General features: G+C 38.7%; 1 protein-coding gene across 1 annotated transcript in view; it reads left to right on the top strand.

Moving 5' to 3' along the window:
• PTN (pleiotrophin) overlaps positions 1-24,201 on the top strand; it is a 76,709-nt gene that overhangs the window by 28,810 nt on the left and 23,698 nt on the right. The window lies entirely within an intron of this gene.

The raw sequence follows: 24,201 nt of genomic DNA, 5'->3' as shown, positions 1-24,201 counted from the left end.
TGTAGACCTTGTAGGTGTAAACTGTGCAGTACTTTCTACATGCTTGCTTTTTTTCCTATTTATATAACTTTTGAATGAAGTGCTCTTTTTTGCAGGTGAGGTGTGTGTGCTGAGACTTTACCTTGTAATAATATCTTCAGCAATGAATAAGACCTCAAGTGACAGGTCATGTAGAAACACAGTGTTATATTATATTTGCCTTTTTTTTTTTTTTTGAAGGATTAGTAGACAAGGGATATGGACAAATTTGAATCCAAGTCCCTGTCCTCTTCTCACTGTTTTTGTTGTGACTGGATCATGACTTTTGTCTTTTTCTGGAACACTGCAAATCAGGCAAATGTTGACTCTGAAAAGATCAAGTAAATAATTTCTGCCCTTCTTTGGTTTGTACTGTTGCAGCATGGGGGCAGATCAATGAAGTGAATCAGAAGTCTAATATCTGCCCTGATCTGTAAGGAAACATGGTCATTTGGGTGGAACGAGATGCTGATAGCAGACACCCAGTCTTTATTTCCATCCCTTCCAAGGGCCAGTCCTGGTGTGGTAGTGAGAATGTATTGCATGTCTCTGTGCACTAGAGCATCATAGTAACTAGCAGTGCTGCTCTAGGGATCCAGGAACACCATAGACTAGTTGCTCTACTGAAGCTCTAATTTGCTCATCACTTTTGGCTGATGTGATTAGCAGTCAAGGCTAATTACTTGCAGGAATGCTCCCTCTTGCCATCCTGAATCCACACATGAGAAAGCTGGTGTTATGATCCTTGGCAATGTAAGCTGTTCTTCCTTCTTTCCATCATAGAAGAAGATACAAATATGAATGAAATGGAAACAGAGGAATGCTTCAGGATCAAATATCCTCTTTCCTCAACTCTTCTTCTTTCTGTGTTCTGCTTTGTGTGGCTTTGTTTCTCCTATTGCTAGAACAAAGAATGGCAGAAATAGTCTGTTGGTGAAGAAAAGAGTGAAAGTAACTGGTAAACAGATATACAGTGTGTTTATTTCCTTGTAAGTAAATGTGATGATGTGACCCAAGGAGGGCGTGGTAGAGAAGGAAGTTAATTGAAATGATCTGGAGCTGTAAGCAAGTCTGGATTTAACCTTGCCTTCCTGCATGCATGTGTGCCAACTGCTCTTCATTAGAGAGGGAGACAGTCTTACCCAAAAGCTGAACTCTTTTCTTAGCAAAAAGTAAAAATAGAAAAGAGCCAACAGGTTTCAGTATACCTTGTGCATCACAAACTACCCAGAAAGAACAAAAAAACTAATCTGGTTAGGCTGGATTTGGGGTTTGATTCCCGTGTGGGCACACATCATAGAAGGTGTATTCAGCTTTGTTGAGCTAATTGTTTAGGAGTGGAATCAAGAGTTATTAAGATTGATGTACAGGGAGAATTAAGAGTGTATGACTGGAATTCATAAAGGCCTGAGTGGTAGCTTGGGTGCTGAAGATAGTCTGGCTATGGTATACAAAAAGGTAATGAGGTAAGTTAGCTTATAATGAACCCTACGAAGCCAGAGATTTCCAGTATTCTAGCTAATCAGGATAAAGCTGAGCTACATTTATGTTTAGCTATATTTAAACTGCACTGCCATCTGAGACATTATCAGCACTAGCTGAGCACTGAGTGGAGGTACAAAAGATCCACATTTTGTGAATCTTAGATATCTCACATGCCTGTAAGGTCTTAACTCCCTTGGAACTGAATATCCAAGCACATGTGTGGTTAACCCCATCAGCACAGCAAGCTACCAGAAAAACAAAAAACAAACAAAAAACCAAAACAAAACAAAAAAACATCACAGTTTTGGGGATCTCCACCCTCATTTGTTAAAAGCAGCAAGTTTACTTAATGTAGGTTTTTATTTTCTAAAGAATGCAGCCTTATGGAAATGAATATGTGAACCTGTAGTTTTATATAGAAGAGAAGATCCAATACCTGGGTCCATTGATTGTTTGGAGCTTTGGTTTGGGGGTTTCTAATTATTGTTTTTCTTTTTGCAAAAGTTGAGGTGGGAAGGAAATGTGTTTGCATGAAACTGGCCAGTACTTCAGGTTTTGTTTGTAAGCAAAGCACCTTTTGGCTCTGCTTTCTTTTGGCATGTAAAGAGCAATAACCAACAGCATAATTTTCAGAAAGTTTCAACAGTGAGAGGTTGTTCCTTGCCATCCTATCAGCATTGCTCTTCTATCTTTCAAATTTCAGAGTCAGGGTGCCAAGAGATGTGAGGGCATGTAAGTAAGTCAAAGGGTTTTACTGTTTGAGCTTGGACTCATGCCTTATTGCAGATAAAACTTGAACTCAGTCCTCATAGGTATTTTGTCTGATGGGGACTAAAAGTCTCAGAAAAGCTTAAATATCACCATTTCTTTCAGGCAGATCCATGTGAGACTTTTTCTACCTGCTTGCTGGCAATAATTTCCAAATTCAGTTTTATGGTATATAGCTATAAAGAGAACAAACTATTTTTACCCACCTTTCCTATTGGCAACATTTGACTGAAATGTGGGCTGCATGTTGCCAGAGTCTACTCCCACTCCAGTCCTGACCTCCAGGGACTCTGCAAACCGCTTTGGAATGTGCCAAGGCCTTTGAGACACCCACACCCTGGGAGAGAAAAGACAGTTTGATATCTTTCTTATATTGGCTTGCTGACATTGCTATTAAGAGGTATCAGGGATATACTGTTACTCTTCTGTTTGTGGCCATCTATAGCTTTGCAAAGTCTTTTTTTTTTTCCTCTGTGGTGGTTTACCTACAAATATGTTCAAGACAGGACAGCGTCACATGGAGATTTTTCGCATTCTGATACATCATCGTCACGAAGCATTTTCCAATTTAAAAAATGGTTAGCTAATGTAGAAAATATGGGCTATAATATAATCGGTCATGATGTATGGTGTGCCCAGTGTTCAAGATTATAGTCTTAAATAAAGTATGTCTTTGCAACGTACATATTATTATATTTATTTTTTTCATGTGAATGGTTGTGCTTTAAAACGTAAAGTTAAGGAATGCACTGGAGTGTGACATATTGAGAATTTTATATATTCCCTTGTATCTCTGACTGCTGTGCTGAACCATTTGTGTTAAGACTTATTCCCTCAGTCTTAATCTGGAGAGATCATCTGCATCACAGAATCACAGAATGTTAGGGATTGGAAGGGACCTCGAAAGATCATCTAGTCCAATCCCCCTGTCAGAGCAGGAACACTGGTCATAGTGACTGCTGATATTTCCCACACAGTTGATAATTGGTACTATTTTGGACTTACTGCATGTTTAGGTTTCTGACACCATTACAAGATCCATTTTATGGCTCCTCATGTTGTTCAGTCATTGGTTCAAGGGCAGTATAAAATGTTAATGGATCAGTTTGCTCACCCATTTGCACAAGTATGTGTAAGTAGATAAAGCACAAGGCAGTGAAAAATTGGGCTGATGCTGTAAATTGTGTTCTTTAATTCCTGCCTACTCCACAAAATTATCTTTTGGCAGCTATATAAACTTTCTACTTAAGAGTTGGGTTCTGGGGGTTCTGGATAATATGAACCCTATCACCATTCTTTTTTTTTTTTTTTTTTTTTGTATCCTAAGTGTATAATTGTTATCTTCTATCTGTCGGCAATTCAGTACATTCTTCATATTTTCATGTCTGAGCGCTTTCATATGTAGTGACACAGACCTTTTATTACATTTAAATTTCCTACTTTCCACAGTTTGTGAGCTGAAGTTGCTAGATTATCAAATATTCTTGACTTCTCCTGCTAACTTCTTTCAAGAGAGCAAACAATGTGGGATTTGTTTTTTATTTTCATTGCACATGACTGGGGTTGATAATCTTGATATTAAACTCCAGCCATTGGTCTCAGCTTGACAGTACAGGGGAAAAAAAAAAAAAGCAGCAGGAAAAGGGCGAAGTGCTGTTTGATACTTTGGAAATGCAGATAATGAAAAGGTGAAATGTTATGGTGGCAAAAATTAATTAGCTGTAACATAAGAGAAAACAAATCATCACATTTATTTTTAGGAAGAAGCCTACCCCAGAAAGCTGCAGAATACCTTGCAGGGAGGAGCAGACTAGAGGGAGCTTTTAGAGTACAGATATTCCCATCAAGCAACAAAGCAAGAAAGTATCTTTAGAAACTGAGTTTATTATTATTATTATCATTATCATCATTATTGTTATTACTATTAACAACACCACCCACCAAGAAGAGTGAATTGCTCCCACAGCAACTAGTATAGATCAGATACAGAACAGAGTTGGAATCCTAAGAAAATCAGGGTTATAAGCAGCTACTTTTGCAGATTAGCTATTTTTGGTGGAAAATGAAAAATGAGTAAAACATTAAAATGAGATTGGAATGGGAGAATAAAGTAGAAACTGAAAGAGAGAAAGATGGTAGGAAAAGCAAAATGGAAAGAAACCCAATAAAGGACAATTTAAGAAGTGCAAGGGTAGACTGTGGGTTGGAAATTAGTATAAATAGAAAAGGGCTTTCTTTTTGCACTTTTTTCTGAAGTAGTGTTTTGCTAACTCTCAGTTTCCCATATATTAGTCTGAATTAGCAGATGTCCTGATTCTCTGGATGTGGTCCCATTTTGCACAGCATCAAGCTACAGGGTACAAAATGCCCTGCTGTGTCTTTTACATTATCAGCAAGAATAATAGCTGAAGAAGTACATAAATGGAATTTGTTGCCTTAACCTAGATCATATGGTTATAATTAACCCATCACAGGCAACTGTGTTCAAATGTATTTACACATATAGGCATAAGTATACACCTGTATCTGTGTGTGCATTTTGTTAGTTATACCAAATGCCAATGAGCCAGCAAATGATAGATGCTAAACAACAAGAACAGACAAAAAAAAAATTGCCTTACACTTAAGTGCTGCATCCAGTTTGTCCTTCCTCGTTCTTGTCGTACTCATCATACATTAGTCTACACTGAGGTAGTCTTCATATTCGTACCTATGATGAGACTGGAAATAGCACCTGACTTTTCATAAGGAGGTACTCAGAAAGGTGGCAACAGGCTTCTGTCTGTTGGTAATGCTGTGTCCTGGGAAACAGACAGTTGGATATGACAGTCATGCAAGATGGACCATTCTTGTACGTACCAGAACTGTGGCATGGATTTAGGCAGAGTTAATCTAAAATTCAGCCTCTGCCTATTTAGATGTTGTGCATCTGATCGTGCACTGATTCTGTTCAGTGTTTGGATTCTGGGAATGCATCATAATTTGTGACTGTTGCTGGACCAGGCAAGGGGTGAATGAGACAACGCTGTCCCTGTCTGAAGCAGTACTAGTCCTGTGGAAAAGAAAGGCATAGGAATAAGCATTAATTCACTGTTTCATTCCTTATTTGGTGGCAGGATATTCCCTAGTAATTATTAGCACAGTGCTTGTTTAAAAAAATCATCCTTTATAGCTCAGCCAGAGGCAACTTCTGCATGAGTAGGCAGCTTAAAATCCAGCAGAGGGCAATGCTGTATTGCACCTATGCAGATATCACAACTGAGTCTACCTCGAGGGCCTTTGAATTGTCTTCCCTGACGAGTAATCATGCCTTTAATTCATGACAGATTATACTAACCTTGTACTTGGAGTTTTGCAATAAAGTCCTGGTGTGTTTCTGAGGAAATCACTCCTAGTGGTGGTAGGTGTGTTGCAGATACAAGAATGGACTATGTTTGAGTTGCACAGAAATAAAACAATCATGACTTGTCATAACTTTCCACCAAAACTATAAAGACTTAACATCCCCCACTTTTTCTTTTTTCCTTATCCCACCTCTCCCCAGTACTTACCTCATAACTTCTTCAGCTATTGCACTTTTATTAAAGCTTTTTTCACCTGTCATTTCTTGCAAATGCACAAAAATGCGAAATGACAAAACCAAGTAGTTAAAATCAACCATGTTCTTTGGAGACTCATTGAAGGTGAGTTCCTGTTTTACAGAAATTGTAACAGCCGTGCATACCATGGTACTTTTCTGTCCATTAAACATCTGGGAAGAAATTTGAAACAAATGACCAAGGGGAAGTACCATTTAGAGTTACAAATATATTCAGCTCTCTACTCCTTCATGAAGAGTATAAAAAGTAGTGGAGATCTTATAAGGTCTGGTGCACTGATATGATTTTTAGACAGCTGCAATCTCAGATTTATGTCTCTTGATTTCATTTGAGTTCATTTGCACTCTTGTTGTCTCAGGACTCACCTGTGTGTAATTCTGGTGTAAATGAAGAATCCAGAGCCTTCAGGAGCTCTTTGCTCTGACAAGGACCCCTGGGCCCAGAGAGGAGCCTGTGAAACTGATCTTTCAGCCACACACCAGCTCCCCTTTGTTACCATTATGGCAGCTCACAGTAGTCATGAAGTCCCTGGAAAGCTGTTTTTACTGTAGTGTTCTCTGAATTGTTCAACCAGCAATAATAGTAAAGGGTTTCAGCTGGGTTTATGGGAACAGAGACAAAAAGTTTTTCCAAGGGATTCTGTCTGGAGTAGAAGCACCTCTTTGAGAAACCTTCTGTACTTTCTCTGTCCTCCCAGGATGGACTACTGCTTGTAAGAATCTGCAGAGTGACTAGCAGTAGCAAATGGAGGACTTCACTTTAGAATTCCAAAATACAGACCTGTTTTAATAACTTTTTTTTTTGTTTTCTCCTAGTTCTGCTTCCAAAACAAGTCAGCAGTGATTTCCACATCTTGCCAGCCATTTCGTTCTAGGGGACCCACCATCCTTATTAGGATGCGTGGCAGAGATTCCATTTTCTGTGTTTTGCGAATCTGATTATAATTGCAGAGAGCAAAGGAGGGGAAAGGGTAGAGTGGATGAGAATGTGTTTCACTGATGCTTGTCTCTAGAACAGTAAGGATGGTATGACATTGATGGATGATATTTTGGAAGGGAAGGAGCATAAATGTAGTGCAAAGCCTTACTAATTTGATCCATGGGTGATAGACCTTTTTGCATTTAAATGTCAGATTCTAGAGGCTGCTACTGTAACTACAGTAGAATCCAACTTGTACAAAGTGAACTTGCTGCAGAAGAACAGACAGATGCAATTCCAGCTGTGTCAGAGGCATACATGCCACTACTCCTGCCTTGCACAGGCACTGCTTAAAGACATCCAACCTGGGGCCAGTAAATTTCTATGATTAATGCCTTTTACACCTTTATTGTAAAGAACAGAAAATCAAGAACAAGTGAAACATTAAGGGGTTTATGACAGTGGAGTACATGAGTGAGGTGGCTGTGAGCTTTTTCAGTGGCAAACCCAACAGTCCAGGATTTAGAACTAATCTCTGGGCAAACTATTCTTCTTAATTGATGTGTGAAGCAACAACACTGAATTTTAAGCAATCACAGTCAAAGTCTGGAGCTGGTCACCTTGCTAATTCATTGTGTGTGTGCGGTGCCCTTAATTATACAGACTGCCTGCTGCTTTCTTGGGGAACTGAGGGCCCTGGGTCCAAGCTGTAAAGCCCATGATGTACAGATGAGTGGCTTGAGGTGCCTCCTCAGTAGGCACCAAGACAGGGGAGCTACAGGGAGTTGTGCCAAGGGAGGAGGAGCTGCCAAAGGTGCTGTAACTGCTTGGTACCTGCCCTCACGGGAGCTTCAAAGTGCTTTTGGGTTTTTGCCCCCCAAAATCCAGCCTCAAAAGTAGATGATATAAAATGGATGAGAAAATGAAAACTGTGCTGTAAACAGCAGGCATATACATGCAAAGAAGGATGAAGGCAAAAGACTGCTGTCACATTTCCCTTCTTGTGAGAACCAAACCCTCCTAGTGTTGTTTATAAAACAAGCCTCAAAATCCAGCTTTTCTTAAGTCTTTAAGAGTGCAAATATAACTTGCAGCCAAAGAAATTCCATTGTCTCTTCTCTGTGGCAAAGTATTTTAATTCTATATGTTTTTTTAAGGACATTCGGACTGGGCCTCTGAATACCAAGCTGAGCATGAATTCAAATGACTGAGGCCTAAGCCCCTGATAATAAGGGTTTATTAAGGAAGCACTAACAGAGCTCAACTGAAGTGGACTGAATGGCCAAAGTGAAATAATGGAATGCTTGTGGCAACTGGAAAATGATTGTTTATTGGCGTAATTCCAGGATAAACTTCTGCAAAGAGCACTCAGTCTTTTCTTGCCAGTTTCTTCATATGGGGAAATACTGTACTGAATTTCTGCACGTAATAGCAATGCAGAAGAATGGGAGGAGGAGAAGTGATGGTTTGAATGAGGAAGGGAATAAAAATGTACATCCCAAGTGGTGTAATCAATGTGATCCCTAGAGTTCCACTCATGAGCAGGCTCGAAAGAGACCACCTGGATTTCGACTTCAGGAATATAGTCCGAAAAAGATGAGTTTGGCTGTGGAGTCCTCTCACTTGAATCTCTAAGTATCCCTCAGTGTTGCATGCAGGAAACAGAAAAATTTGGAAGTTTGTTATAAAATCCTCCTTTATGATGGCTGAAGTGCTTGCGAGCAGTTTCCTTCACACATGATAAGAGGACTGTCTTGCAATTCTGCTGAAAGACACATTCTCAAGGGAATTCTGTTGAATCACACTTGACAAATATTGTATTCGCTGAGAAATTCAGTTACGAGATGTAGCTATACAGAACTACAGGTTCATTTAAAAAGTTTATGGAGTAACCGCTGCGTGTGCAAGGGAGCAGAGAGCAGTAAGGCTACCCTATATCATAATCTTTTTGACAGGATATTTGATGAGGAGGTCCTGAGTCACATCTCCTCTCTTTTGGACCAGAGTAGTTTTTCTTTTCAGCCAAAAACTCACATATCTGAATGCTGTAAAGCTTTTTATAGTAGTAGTTTCTCCACATCTCCTGTAGAAGCTAATCATGTGGTATAAAATACTTAAATACTCACCAGGGCATAATAATCCCACCTTACAGGAAAATGCCTTTGAGGCCATTAGAAATATCTGTAGTATGAGACAAATTCTCTATAGGGGCAATTGAGATGCCTGCCTGAGAAATCTCTGAGCTGTAGCAAGGGCTCTCTTGAGGAGTAGGAAACAGTAATCAAAACCTCAGCTGTCAATCACAGATAGGATCTGAAGACAGAAAATTAAACAAAACAAGCAAAACCATAAGTGATCTTCTCTTTTAATTTCTGCTGGTGAATGAGCACAAAGTTTGTGTGACTGATTGTTCAGAGTCCCAAAGGGGTGGTTCTCAAAGAGCTTTAGCAAGATCCTGGGCACTGTGATACATGATCCAAAGCTGAAAAACAGTCTGGTCTGGAAAGAAGTGGGAAAAGATATTGTCTGGAAACAATCAGCCAGTAGATCAACAACAAATCTGAGCTGCTGTCAACCTGCATTTTTTTTCTTTTTATATCTAGTTATTATTAGATTTGGTTATGTGGCATAGACACAGCTTTTAAAAATTACCCTATTTGTATGTTAATAAGAACTCAATTTGAATAAAACCTGCCTTCCAGCAGTAGTTCAACCTCCTCCAGGGCTGTAGCCTCCCTTTGGAGGTTAAAAATGTCAATTTATTATTCCTAAATGCAGTCTTTCTGGCATCTACTGGCTTATTCTGTGATACTGTGATGATACAATAGGTCTTAAGTATAACTCTTGTCACACTGCTCTGAGCAGAATCTGGACTTTATTTTTAAAAAAGAAATAAGACAAAAAAGCTCTTTGGCAATTGTGGCTTGGAAATAAATCTCTGAGGAAAGCTGTGACCTGTGATATTTTTATTTATTTGAATTTTGAGTAAACTGAAAAAATAGTCCTTGGATTTTTATTTTTTTTTTTTTTAATTCTTAGCAGACTAACTCTGTACACCAAATATGATAGTTTTAAATTTCAACAAGCTTAATACTTCTTTTTGAGTATCCTGTTCTCCCTCAGCTGCCAAAATCTCCAGTTGCCTCCCCAAGAATTTTTGTCTCGCACTTGCACAGTGAATACAGCAATCTCTGGCAGTTGCAAAATGAAGATTATGGGAACAGTGTGAAATACGTGTTTGCCCACATTTTAAGAAGAGTTCCCATTTTGCATTTGAAATTTTACATTACTATTAGTGATTTTTCAATTCTCTGATTATTGATGTGGATGATCTTTCCATCCAATGAGGCTGTTAAGTATTTAATAATATAAATAACTACTATTTTATTATTTATTTTCCCTTGTACTTTTCCTTAATGTTCTCCCTATGGTAGAAGCTATTCCTTATTACAGAAACATAGATGGAATAGGATATATATCTGATTTTGGAAGCACATGTCTTCCCTTAGGAACTGTCACCTTCTAATGGTTTGTTTACTTTTTGTTTAAAAAAAGTTGTTTTGGTGGTTTTAAGAGAACTTTGTGACCTGAAGCAGCCATAGGTGCAGAATAAGTTATAAAGAGATTCTCTGTAAAAATGTGTGTATAAGGATAAAGGAATGAAGAGGAGGGGAGACATCATCTGGGATTAGAGAAAATGAGACTTCGAAGGAAAATTAAAAGAACAAGGTGAAATGGTGACCATCAAATTACAGCTGGGATGTCAGATAACAAGAATTTTTAATTTGAATGGAGTTTCTTAATTTTTTCAAATACCTTCCAGCTTATGAGGATGATGGCAGAGAAGGTTAATCAATCATGAATACACATTCCTGTCCTCCTTGGGTAGATGAAAACAGATATTTAAAAGACTGAATGTATTTTGACCTGTTTCATGGCTGAAAGGTACTTGCGTCACAGTGTCCTTTGAATAGTACTCCTACAGCAGCATGCAGGCTTATTCTGTAGCTACCAAAATTTTGGTGCAAATATACAGCTCTGTATTGAGTTACAAATCTGAAAGATTTTATGGAATGTAGCAGAAGAGCTCAACAGTCTAAAAACCAAAAAGGCTGCTCCAAAGTCTCGCCTCTTATATAGTGCACACTGTACAACTTCATCCTCTGTCATCTGCATTGAATGGTATAGCTACAATATCATTTGACTTTTTTTTACCTTTGATAGAAATATGAAACTTATTGCAGATAAGGTAAATGCAGCAGAGCAGCTTGGTCTTCCTGGCCAAATTTGAAAGTGGGGTTTTCTGTCTACGATGTTTTTCTGCTGAAGGTGCAAGACTAAAATTTTCTGAAAAACCTTCTCTCTCTGTCACACACTTTTTGGATAATGACACACAAGTAGATTTATGTCCCTAAACCGCAGTTTCTGTTCAGCCAAGTGAAGGTGATTACACTTTCCTTTCTTCCCCTGGCCTCGTGTTTCTATGACAATCTCACATGGATGGAGGCACGACTTTGAGGTGCTATCACAAAATGCAGTTGTTCAGCATCAGTGCCTGACAGTGCTTCACCTCAGCCATCAAAAGCTGTTGTCCATTACCATGACAATATTGCTGCTAGTAAACATTGGCCAGGCTCCCATACTTGAAAAGGCAGTGGCGCTGCATCTCTGCTCATTTTTTGCTATCCTTAAATGCCACAGTGAATGTCCTTGTGAATTCAAGGTGGTTCTTAAATTGCACTTGGAATAACAGAGGCAGTCCTTAAAGCCCTAGCCAAGTAGGAAGGGATGTGAAGTACTTGAAAGGAGGTTGTAGCAGGGGAGGTGTCAGTCTCTTTTCCCAAGTAATAAGCAATAGGATGAGAGGAAAGGACCTCAAGTTGTGCCAGGGGTGGTTTAGATTGGATATTAGGGAAAAGCTTCTTCAGTGAAAAGGGGTTATCAAGCACTGGAACATGCTGCCCATGGAAGTGGTTGAGTCACTATCCTTGGTGGTATTTAAAAGGCATGTAGATGTGGTGTTTAGGGACGTGGTATAGTGGCGGACTTGTCACTGTTAGGTTATCAGTCGGACTCTATCTTGAAGGTCTTTTCCAACATAAATGATTCTATGAGTATCAGTTGCAGAAGGTGAGGTCTGGACTCTGTCTTTGCTGACTGGTATCATACTGGAGGATGTATGTGCCTCAGAGATGCTATTTGTTTTCTGAGTAACAAAGAAGAGATAACATGCTACACAACTGTTGCCCTCTGCTCACTAACTGCTTTTGGAGGGGAATGATTTAAAACCACATGCTGGTCCTGTGCTATAACACAGCCAAAACATAAATTTCATTTGCACATCACATTTGTTTTGGTTGAATTAATTTTTTCCTTATTCACTTTTGCATAAATGTCCCAGTGCCATGAGATTTGTCACTTGAATCAAGAAGATAATCTATCTGAAAAAAAAAAAATGAATGTAATCCTTCAAAAAGTTTAATAGAGGGCATAGCTGAGAGGCCATGTGCTTTCAGCTTAAACAGGTTTCTGACTTCATTGCATATTTTGGGATGCCGTCTGAATAAATAGACAGCAAAGGAGACAGGGAGTCATAATGAGTAAAGGAAATAAAATGGGCCATTTTCTTTAGCAGTATAGAGTATTTCCTGGAGTCTGATTAGAGGTTAAAAAAAAAAAAATCTTCAACCTAACAGTCAGCTCAGTCACATCAAAACTTAAGTATTTGACAAAACTTGATTGCTTTCAAGGAAAGGTACTTATAAAAGAGAAAGGGCTTCTACTGTGTCTTGCAACTTTCCCTCAATAATGTTCTGAGCCATTGGAAGCTGCAGTGTTGCCGCTGCTCTCCTCTGTTTGGAGGAGTCTGGCTACCCTGCTCAAGGCTTGGAACAACAGAGGCAGGAGATCCAGGAAAGCAAAGCAAGCTTCAGCTGATGCTGGATAATAAAATTATCCTCCTTTCACATAATCATTTTTATTACGGGTTTCTCAGTGTTGTTTTTTTTGTTTTGTTTTGTTTTTTGTTTTTTTTTAAGGATGCAAGTGCTATTATCCCTATTTCATAGATGGAGAAGTGAGGACAATAACAGATGTTGTGATTTGCCTGTTGCCATTGAGCTGAAAATGTCCCCATTGAGGCAGAGGGAGAAAAAGAGAATAAGAATACAGTGGAGGCATCTGCCTGGCTTGTAGAGTACAGCTGTTCATTATGAAAATCATGTCACAGCTTAAACAGCTCTCAAATCATTATGCATTCACAATAATGGTGTGACCACTGGGGCTGTGGTGACATCGGTGTATATCTTCATACAGTTTTTTCCTCATAATTGTAGTAATAATAACATTTGGATGTGGAACTAATTACAAAAACAATTATAATCATTGATTGCTCCTGTTTTTCTCCTGACTTGATATCCATGGGACATTATTACAACTGCTGCAGTCAAGAAAATGAGACTTCATAAATTCATTCTGTTGTGAAGAAAACTTTCTCTTGGCCAGACAGTGACTATGAGAGACTCTTCTACCCTCCGTTTAGCAAGTAAATGGTAATATGGCACTTCTTACTTTAACATTATCAGAAGGTACCCAAAATAATCCCTTGTAGATGAAAACACATTAGCTAGCTGAACAGACATCAGTTGTACTCCTTATACCAGAAGACTCTGTATTACAGTGTTTATTTGACCTTTTCTGGCCCAGTAGCATCATGGTATCTGAGTAGTAGAGATCCGGACACTTAGAGTCATTGCAAAACCATGAAAACATACTTTGTGTTTTGATAATCTCAGGCAACCAGAGGGACTTTAGTAGAGCAATGACACTATCCAGTTTGGGGTGGGAAAGGAGGCAGAAAGTGTAACTGTGATAAGAGCTTGTTTTCCCTCCCCTGCCCCATCGTTCTCAGGTGATTGTATCTTTTGCACTTTGGGGGAGTGGTGAAGATGAAGTCAAAAGAGAATAGACAGAGCAGATTTATTAGTAGTTGTGGCTGGGGAAACTCATGACCATGACGTGTGGATTCTCCATGAGAGACACATTGATGCAAGAGATGCCTAGGAGAGTTGAATCAGCAGCTTGGCCTCGTTGTCACCAAAGGAAAGTAGTTGAAGAGAATACAGGTGTCTCCAGCAATATTCCTGGTTGATTGTTGGCTAGTTAAATCCTGCAGTCTTTAATCTGATCTTTAGTCTTGGAGACATGAAAGTGTAAAGAACCTCAGTGTGACTTCGTAGATACTGACACAGCAACTGTGATCATAGTGGGAAGAGTAGGGAGGGGAAAAAATCACAGTAACAGAAGTGGCTTAAAATGTTCTTTTTTTTTTTTTTTTTTTAGTTAAGAAATACAGCAGAACAAACTAAAGTATCAGCCTTGGTTTGGGGTTTTTTGTTTTACTTTTTTCAGCCTCTCAGCTAGAGCAGTGGGAGGGAAGGTTAATAGGAGAGGCAGGTGCAGAAGTCAGCATTAGTTATTGCTCAAGACCCCTGACTTGCTCAGAACCACCATGAGCAAAAGAGAGGAAGAAAGTGTGTACATTGTGGATGGGAGCAAAATAAGAGCTCAGGGAAGGAGGAGAGAAAACTGATTCCAATAGTGATGTTCATGTCAATGATGTAGTTTCTAAGTGAAATTTTGAAGGCCAGGGCTAAGAAAATTCTCTCTATACACTGACCGGGGACTAAGAGAGGAAATATCAACCGTCTTTTTTTTGTATTTAGTAAATGTAATGCCTCTCTGAAAGGGACAGCATGTTTTTTCACCCTTTTGTTGACATGGTTAATTTCTTGACATCAGCTTATGATACTGAATACGTGTTTTTCGCAGTTATAACATTTAAAAATATTAGGTGTGTTCCCTAGGTTTTCTGAAAATAAAATCACTTTTGTAAAATCTCATGTTGGGAAGAGAGAATAATAAAATTTTTAATCCCCTTTGGAGGATTTTGGTCACCTCTATTAGATTTTTGGTTCCCTGGCATTTTAACCATTTGTACTGCCTGTTGTGTTTGTTCAGCTGTGTTTCCACTCACTACACTTCTCCTCTGAGGAAGAAACTATTTGTTACTATTATATTTTTGTTCACAACACTACTGCATGAATGCTAAACTTTCACCCCCCCCAAATGACACATTTTATAATTGATTCCTTCTTCTGTGATCGGATAAATGTCTATAGTGTCCTGGGTTGGAGAAATGTTAATTAAAACTTGCAATGAAGGAATTGCACAGCTCTTCATGCTCCCTGAGAAATGGAGCTGGCTAATGAGAAGTCCAAATGGAGGTTCAGATTTCCAGGTCTGATGTTATGTTGTAGAAGTATCCAGAGAGCTGGCCTCTGAGAAGCAGTAGGATTCTTTGTATAGCTTGCATAAAACTATATTTTTAGTGGGAGAGAACACAGTTTGATCTTACTGAGGTTGTAAGAACAACAATAAATGTATTTTAATTCATAAAAATGCTTTCAAAGAGCAGGTAATATTTCAAGGGATCAGGCAAAGGCAGACTCAAGACCTTTTCTCTCAAAAAGTTTACAGGGGGATCTGGCTTTAATTCGGAGGGTTTAGTTTCTTCGTCTTCTTGTCTCTCATCCTCCAGATCCTCGTTGTTGTTGTTATCATCTAATGGGTTGGACATACGACTAGCGAAGACTTCTTTGTCCAAGAAAACAATAGTTTCCATGCGACGGCGATGTGCCATCTTGTTGAAAGTGGTGTTCTCCCATGAAACATTTTAATTTTGGCATAATATTTTTATTTCAGCAAAATATTTTAATTTTGCTAAACATTTTTGAAAAATGAAAGAACTGTTCTGTCTGTATTTGTTTGGATGGGCTGTTTTCTTGAGTCAGTCTAAGTTATGCTTAGCACTAAAGGCAGAATTCATGTACCCAGGCTATTAATTTATGCCTAGGGAGTGAGAAATATAAAATATCCAGTGTGTGTTTTCCTTAGCCTGATGTGAGAGACAAACATGCAATCAACTATGCAAATATCAAAGGCTAGGGCAACCGTTATACACAACTTAACTAATTACTTTAGCTTATTTACTTGAACAAAGCTAGATGGGGCATGCTAATTGGTCATTACTTTTGATTTTTTTGTTGTTTATATTTTAATAGTTTTCTTCAGTCATGCAACTCATGGTTCCCTGCTTATTTTTATGACGTTGACATTACTTGCTGGCCTCTGCTCATTTTTCTGGCTCTTAATGATGTCCATGTTGAAAAGAGAATATGAAGTTGATTGCATATTCCAAAATGTGGTCCCTGAGCTGCACGCTGCAATTTTTTAAGTGAAGTATTTGATTTGGGCTGATCAGAAGGGTCATGCTGTGATTTTTTCCTTTTTAGCTACATGTTTGATTCTGGCTTGTTATTATGGGTGCCCTGTGCTGTAGCTGAGCATAAATGCTGTTTAAAAAAAAGTTTGCTAAATATAATTTCAGCCTTCTAGAGTTTTCTCACTTGTCCCTGGCTGTTCTGTAGCAAGAAACAGATAGTTATACTCAATTTTGTTTTATTTTTTTTCTAACTTACCACTATAGTGCTGAATAAATTGCTGGTTACCCAACTCCTTGCAGTACCAACTCACTTGGGAAGCAATTGCCTCTTCCCTACCAGCTGCTGCTTGCCAGTTTCCCATCTCCTGCATGAAGGGAGAGCATCGCTGGAGCTGCTTCCGTGTGGGGTGGCCCCTCTCTCCCCACAACGCAGAAGCAAAGGAGAGGATAGAGAAAAGCTGAGAAGCACCTGTTAGTTGAAACTCCCTGGTTCTCTGTTATTTTGCCAGACAGAGCAACCTGCCAGCTGCAGATTGTCATGCATGTTGGAACAGGGACCTGGAGGCTGGTGCTGAGGTGCTGACCATGCTACACAGCCATCCTCCTATGACTGAAAGACAAGGAGCTTTTTTCAGTAGGGTTTGGGGTTTCCTACATGATGTTGAACTTGTTAGCACACAGACTCAGAACATTGGTGTCCATGGTTTGGTTCCTAAAATTTCATGATTATATCACAAGAGAATACTGATTCCTCACAGGAAAGTCAAAGGAGTAAGGGAAGTGAGGACACAGATTTTGTTTTGGGCAGGATTGCAGTAGCTGCTGGTATCTGAATTAATATGGGTGGGTTTTTTGGTACACTGACCAATTCACCCACGCCCTACATCCAAGAGTAAAATATCATTCCCTTGCTTATTAGACCAAAGAAGAAAACTTGATGTTTCATCATTATTCTAGTAGGTTTTCCTTAATAAAATCATGTCAGAGTGGAAAACACTTAATGAAAAGGTGATACCTGGAAGATGTTTGGGTGAGATCAAATATCAGGTGCAGCTGTCCTGGGCATTGGAGAAGCTGGAAAAAGGTGTAGTACCTGGAAATGGATATTACTGAGATAGCCCCCCCATACTCTGTAATGGTAATCATGACTGCTAGACAGGAGTTCAAGATCCAGAAAAGGTCCAGTAAAGACAGAAACTACAGTAAGAGTCACAGAGCTGTAATGGAAATAAATGATACACTGTAAATAAATCAGAGCTACTAGTATGCATAAGATAGGGTTCATATAACTCAAAACTACTTTGGAGGAATGTGGAAAAATATCTACTGGTTTTGTGTCAACCCAAAGTTGCATGTGAATTTAGTTAGAAGTCCTTGTGGTGTTATGCATGAGGAAAACATAATATGGAGATCTCTCATTATACAAGGGCTTATCTTTCCAAATTTAGATTAGAAGGTAAATGCTGCTAATAATAATAGAGGCTAATTATTTGTGGATGTCATTTCTTCACTACCTACCATAGGACTATAAAAAAGTTGATGCTATTTTAGAATTTAATTCAGTATGACCTTACAGCTTATCCTTAAAGCTCATCCTTAAAAATAACTACTTGTATCAAGTTTTAACAGGCTGATTCAGTTTATATTACATAGAATCACGAACATAAATCTAATTCAGTTTCTCAATTTTAAAAGTTGATTTTTAAGGTATTAAGTAAACTGGTGATGTGTGTTGGAGCAGTGCAAGATTTTTAATAAAGGATTTCTTCAAATGTCTTTGTATCAAAGTAAAAACAAATTACTTCCTCAAGAAAAAAGAGAGGAAAAGAAGCCTGTAGAGAGGAATACCAAATCTAACTGGAGATCAACCCACTAAATTGCTATCGGGAGCTTGCAGGAATTTAAGAAAAAGGTAGAAAGTAGTGTCTTGGAAGTCCAGAAGTGACAGATTGCTGAGACTCACCAAAAACTAAGCTGACTGTAGTCTTGCAAAGAAATAAAAAGCAAACCTACGTCGATTATTATTCTTAGTCCTACAAATAAAGGCAAGAAAGGAAATGTTTATGTCTGCCAGGGAAGATGGAGCATTTTACAGTTGGAAGATTACAGGTCACTAAGTTATGGATCCAAAAGAGCATGAGCATTTGCCTTGGTTTTCAATATGGGAGCTCAGGTAGGACATAGGGACATGTGCCAGATGGTGAATGAGAAAGAGACCTGGGGAAGCAGAAGTTCCTGCAACTGTTTTGGAGGTCAGTCTCCTAAAAGCCAAATGCTCTTAACTTCTCTTTTACAGAGAAAACTGTGTGTTTCCATCTTGCAGCACTTCAAAAGCATCACTTGATACGTTAAAACATGCGTCAACTACTTCCTGCTGTTGTACCACTGGAGCATAATAAATATAATGTTTATATTTAAGAAGGGGGAAAGAAACAGATCTGGGTAACTGTAGAGATGTTCGTCTGTCCTTGATGAACCACAAAATAGAACAAATTTTGAATAAAAGAATAATTTAAGAAGTGGAAGTAAAGTTAAGTTTCATTAAACACAGCATGTGTTTACTGAAAGGAGACTGATCTCCCAAACTAGCTCATTTAAAAACTGATTTTGTAGATATGAGTAATCTGGGACTAATCAAACTGTAATTTATTAAAGTGTTTGTTCTGGGACTTGATGAGAAATTATTCATTCAAGCAGGAAAAAAAAGAAGGATTAATGCGAAAGGTAGTTCTAACATGGGTAAGGAGCTGAAAGAGGACTTGAACTGTGTTTGCGAAGAGAAATAATGGTTTTTAGGAATTTAAGTCTGCTTTTGGGATGCATTTTATTTATTCATGATCATGGGATGAAAATGCTAGTGCACTAAAAGGCAAAGCTGGGAGTCATAGTTATGTCCAAAATGGGCAAAAAGGAACCATATCTTTCAAATATTTTAATATAAATAAAAAAATATTGTTAGTATAAATGAAATTTTAATAGTAATCCAAGAATAATCATTAGTGTAAGTGTAATTATTACAGAAAAAGAATATGTGTATGCTGATGTTACAATCATAGTAACAACAATACTACCACTACAGTTAAAATTGTTATATGTACACTTAGATTCAACTTCTTTTCCTAATGTTATGCTGACCCTTCCCCAGCTCCTCTTGGCGCTAAGGTTGGTGCTTTCATTATGATGGTGGTGTGGATGGTTATGGTGACCATTACTCACTTTAGGATCAACTTGGTGTTAGTTTTTATGTTTGCTAATGTGCTTTTATGCCTTTCTCTTTCTTCGTAGGTCTGCAGCTCCACGTTGTACCCATACTTAATATATATGGTGCCTTTTAGGTGTGTTGGAAAATATTTTTGTGTTCTCTTACTCACATATCCAGTTTTGTCCAGCTCTACATTTCTTTATTGGACCATGCGTGAGCTTTTTTATAGCTGGGGGTCTCCATTGTCAAGCCTGTGCCCCATCTCATATCTCCCATACCTGTACTTCTCTTAAGCTGCATTCCATGTCTCCACTTCTCAAGTCCTTTTCCAAGATACCAGTCCTGTATTTCTCCACAGAAATAATAAAACCTGGCGGCTTCAAATGATGGCAAAGAAAAATAAATCAAATTAGCCATAGGTAGCTGGTCAATTAGAAAATCTGCTGTTGCAGCTAAACCAAATGTGTCAAAGCTCAGACAGGCCAAGGAAAGCTCACACAGAGCAAGACTTCACAGGCCTCAGTTCTGGGGCTTTTCAAACTCACTAGAAAGTGTGTGGTCTGTCATCAGTGATGACAATACATACAGTATTGCAACACATGCAGAGTAACAGCATTATCAATACAGTTGATTTTTGGCATATTATACTGAAAGAGCTGGAGGATATGGGTGAGTTAAACCATGTGAGAGAACCTGATAGTTCAGAGTGGGAGATACACTCATAGGGACTAATAATAAAATACTTGCTTCTAAAATCTGGGATCTTGCCAGGTGTTTTGGAAGAAACAGATGAAGGGAAGGGCTTGTGAGTAATAGTTATTAATAGCAAAAAAGACACCTGCAAAAGGCATATGTGATCCTAAGAAGTGCTGCATATGCTAGCTTCAGTGAGGCTAGGAAAAATAAACACTTGCTCACTGATAGAGCTTGATCTGAAATTGTCTGGTTTGCTTGAATGCTTGTGTTCAGGAAAGCCTCGTTCAGATGTGAGAAATTAAGAACCTGAATATGAATTAATTGCATAAGTGCAGGCAGAGTTGCTCCATCGAGCTTGACTTGCAGTAACTGAGATCCAAAGATCTAAGGAGCACGTCATGAAAACGCCCGGACTGCCAACTTGGGTATGAAGGAAGCAAGCTCCATTTGCAGGGTCTTGAGTTCGAATGAGAAACTTTCTCTTGGGTTGTTAGACAAAGCCTGGAGCTGTGTGAAAGTGTTTGCAGCATTTCTGGACCCAAATGGAAGTGTCTGCATGCTAGTGTGCTACTCTATGTAAATGTTGGTTTGGGTCTCTGATAGAGCTGGGATTTGTGTGCTGCAGTCCATGGGGACAGGTATTTTCTAAAGGAGTTGGTATGCTTAGTCATGTGGACTGTCCTGCTCACAGCAAATGAATGATTTATTGAATCAGGTTCAAGAGAGATGAGTGTGATTGTAAAATCAGGTTGGGAGCAGTGAAGGATTTGGAGTGGGAGGTTTAAGCTCCACTCAGAAGGTCCTTTAAATTGCAGCTGTAATGTGACTTCTGCCTGAATCTCTTTCTGGTGCTCAACATGCAATTGAACCCATAGATGGATGGTTGATGAACTCATGAATTTTTTTGTCTCTCATTTTTCATTATTCCTTTCACTTTTTACTCCCAAGCAGAGCTTGGCTGTGAAATCCACTGTAAAACTGAAGTAATTCCTTGTTGGGATAAGCCATTTGCCAGGGTGCATCTCAGCTGGGCTTCATTTCTCATCTTGTTACACACTTCATGTTTTCCTAACACACTCCATTGTAGTGTTTGACCATCATTAACTACTTCCCTCTTCTCTCATTCCTGTTTTGGTGCACTTTTCTTGATTACTCACTCTCTTTTTCTGATCTTGTTTCAGCTTACCATCTAAACTATTATAAACTTTTTGCTCTTCTGAAGTTTCCTGGAGCTCCCCTCACCCCCAATGTCTCTTTTCATTCCTTCACTTTTATTTTCACCTCTTGCTGTTGGTTGTAAATGCTACTGCCATTTGTTTAAATGCTGTTGTCTTACTCTGCTTAGGGGCTGTCATACAGGATTTTAGAAATACTTTCCCTTCATGGCACATGATTTACTTGTTACCATTGGTGTAGTTAGAAGGCTCATTACAAACATCAAAATGTCGAGGAGGAGTCCGTTTTGCATATTGTGAAACACTGTTTTTTTCATTGCTATTAGTGGTTTTGGCAGTTTTTTAATTCCAAGGTTGAACTGGAAATGTTATCAAAGAATGTAATGAAAATGAGAAATTGTCACCTTTGACTTTTGAAAAAAATAAACCAAAAAAGACAAAGTTATTTTCAGTGGAAAAGTTTTCAAAAACAAGTCCAGTCTAGCAAGTTTTTCTCTTCAACAATCTTTTTAATGGCCAGATGAAATATTTGCAAGTAAAACTGAAGACTGAACTCAAATGATTACTGACAGGTGGGATTTTCTGACCTTCTGAAACAATATCTAGTGTTTAATGGGTACTTTTTGTAGGCCATTTGTAATTTTGTGGGAGCACCTGCCCTTGTTGATCTACCATGTGCAAAAAAACTATTCAATTTTTTGTGGTCATACTGTTTACATCAAGTTTGACATATTGGTATGTCAGGCAAGGCCTCCATCTGTACAATGTGGCTTTTCATTTGTTGGTAATTAATAGTGAAGGCACTGCAGGAAGCAGCCTGGCTCTCTGTGCCAGAGGGATATATATATATATATATATATATATATATATATATATATATATATATATATATATATCTCTGCAGGTTTAGTGTTTGCCTTAGACAACTTGGCAAGTGTTTTGGCTGTAGGGAGACTTGGAGTCTTAGAAAAACATACTATGTTAAGGCTCTGTGGGCTTTTGTTTATAGGGCTTCTGGAACGGTTCAGATTCCAAAACCCAACTATATTCCCTGACTATTTTCATGAAAAGAATGTCAATCAGATTTGAATTTGAGCCTCTGTCAACTTAATATAAGGCAGCTTCATTATGGGCAGTTATCCACAGCACCCAGTGACTGCCAGCAGGCCGTGGGGTATGTGAGACCACATCCCAGGTCTCTGAGATGGGCAGCAGGGGTGTAAGAGGGAGCCCCAAGCCCACTGTGGGCATCTCTTGCATGTGGCTACATCCTGTGCAGCAAACTCACTGGTGCTGCCTTGCTTCAGGTTCTGCCACCCCCAGGCAGCATGCTGAGATGGTGTCTTAACATTATAGAAGCATTTGTCTCTCCCTTCCCATATGTTTTTCCACACAATCACTTAACTCCCTCCTTCAACATGGGATTCTGGTGATTCGTTTGAAAGAGCAGAAGTGAGAAGATAAATTGTACTGAAAATGGGATGTGAGGTGAGGTGCAGTGCTACTGGTGGTGAAGGTTCTCCAAGGGAAAGGGTCTGAGGGGGGAAGTTTGGTGTCTGAACAATATTGCAACTGTGGTTGATTATAAAGAAACAGTTTGAAGTAAGCTGAATTAAAAGGCAAGTTGCATATTTATTTTTTGTTATTGCTTATTTTATTTTTCTTTATTTATTTCATTTTCTGTAAAACACAAGAGGCTCTAAGTGGAAATATGTAGTAGAAGAAAGGAAAAAACAATCCCAAGCTCCTGTAGGACTCATGAATGTTTTAATTCCAGGCTCTATTTGAGTTCACTGGAAACACTGGTAGTACTTTCTTCATGGTGGGAAATGGTACTTCCAAGCCAAACTGGTACTAATCACAGCTCTTTCAGACATTTGAATGCCATGTCTCTTGCAGTCCTCACATGAACTTTATTTCAATAAAATTATTAAGTTTTATCATATGTCTTCTAGCATTATACTAAAGCCGGATGCTTAAAAGTCTCTGTCTTTGGGATTCCTTCCTGTTTTCCATGTCAATTACAATTACGTTGCTTTTGAGTAAGAGGTTGACAGCAGGGAATACTGAGGAGTGCCAAATTAAATTTCTAATACATTTTGTTCTTTGCTCATTATTTCTCCCCTAAGGTTGCTGTGCTCAGCAAAATAGTATCAGGTTGCCTCTATCTCTCTGCAACATCAGTCTAGTTGAGGTTTTAAGGCCATCTTAGTGGCTGACTGTTGACACTTCTTCAGAGGGCTGGTGTAGCATGAATGTCATGGGCCCTAGTTTGGAAAACAAACAAACAAACAACAAAAAACCAACCCCCAAAAACTCAAACCAAAACAAAATAAAAACAAAAACAAACAAACCAAACCAAACCAAAACCAAACCAAACAAAAACAACAAAAAATCCCAACTAACCAAACAAAATCCCCAAACAACCTGGAGAAACCTTCTATATAAGCAATTTCTAGTCTATGTTTGTTATGGCCCTGCTTTCTGATAAACAGTGCCAAAATGAGAATGCAAATTATAGGAAAGTGAAAGAGAAATGTGTGTCTAAGCCATTGAAGTCAGCCAGCTGACTGGCTAATACCTGCTGCTTCACCACCAATCAAATGTTTTAAATATACTTTTATATTTTAATATTTGCTTCCCAAATCCAGATTTTGGGCTCATTAGCATTCTATGGATAGCCTGTAGCTGTGTGCGCAAGTGCTATCTCTGTTCCCATTTGGCAATTAGCTTAATTTATACTAGGAAGAGACACTAAGTAGAGAAGGAAGGAAAAGGTAGGTAGCAACACGCCAATGCCAATTGACATAAAACATCGCGTATTACCTATAAAAGTTTTTATGAAAGAAGATCTTTCCAGGTGTCAAGTCAGCCTAATAAGAACATGAACCCTTGCAAGATTACCAGTGTAGCATTGCCTACTTACATGAATGGGTAAGCTGAAGCACAAAGTATATGTTATGTTTAGTTTTACACAATAAATCCCAGACAGAGGTCAGGAAAGAAGAGAGAAGTTCCAGGCCCATCAGGGGCCTCGATTCTCTGGCAGGTTTCTAG

The sequence above is a fragment of the Streptopelia decaocto genome (assembly GCF_964273445.1).
Source record: "Streptopelia decaocto genome assembly, chromosome: 1".
NCBI lineage: Eukaryota > Metazoa > Chordata > Aves > Columbiformes > Columbidae > Streptopelia > Streptopelia decaocto.
This window is presented reverse-complemented; position numbering and strand designations above follow the sequence as displayed.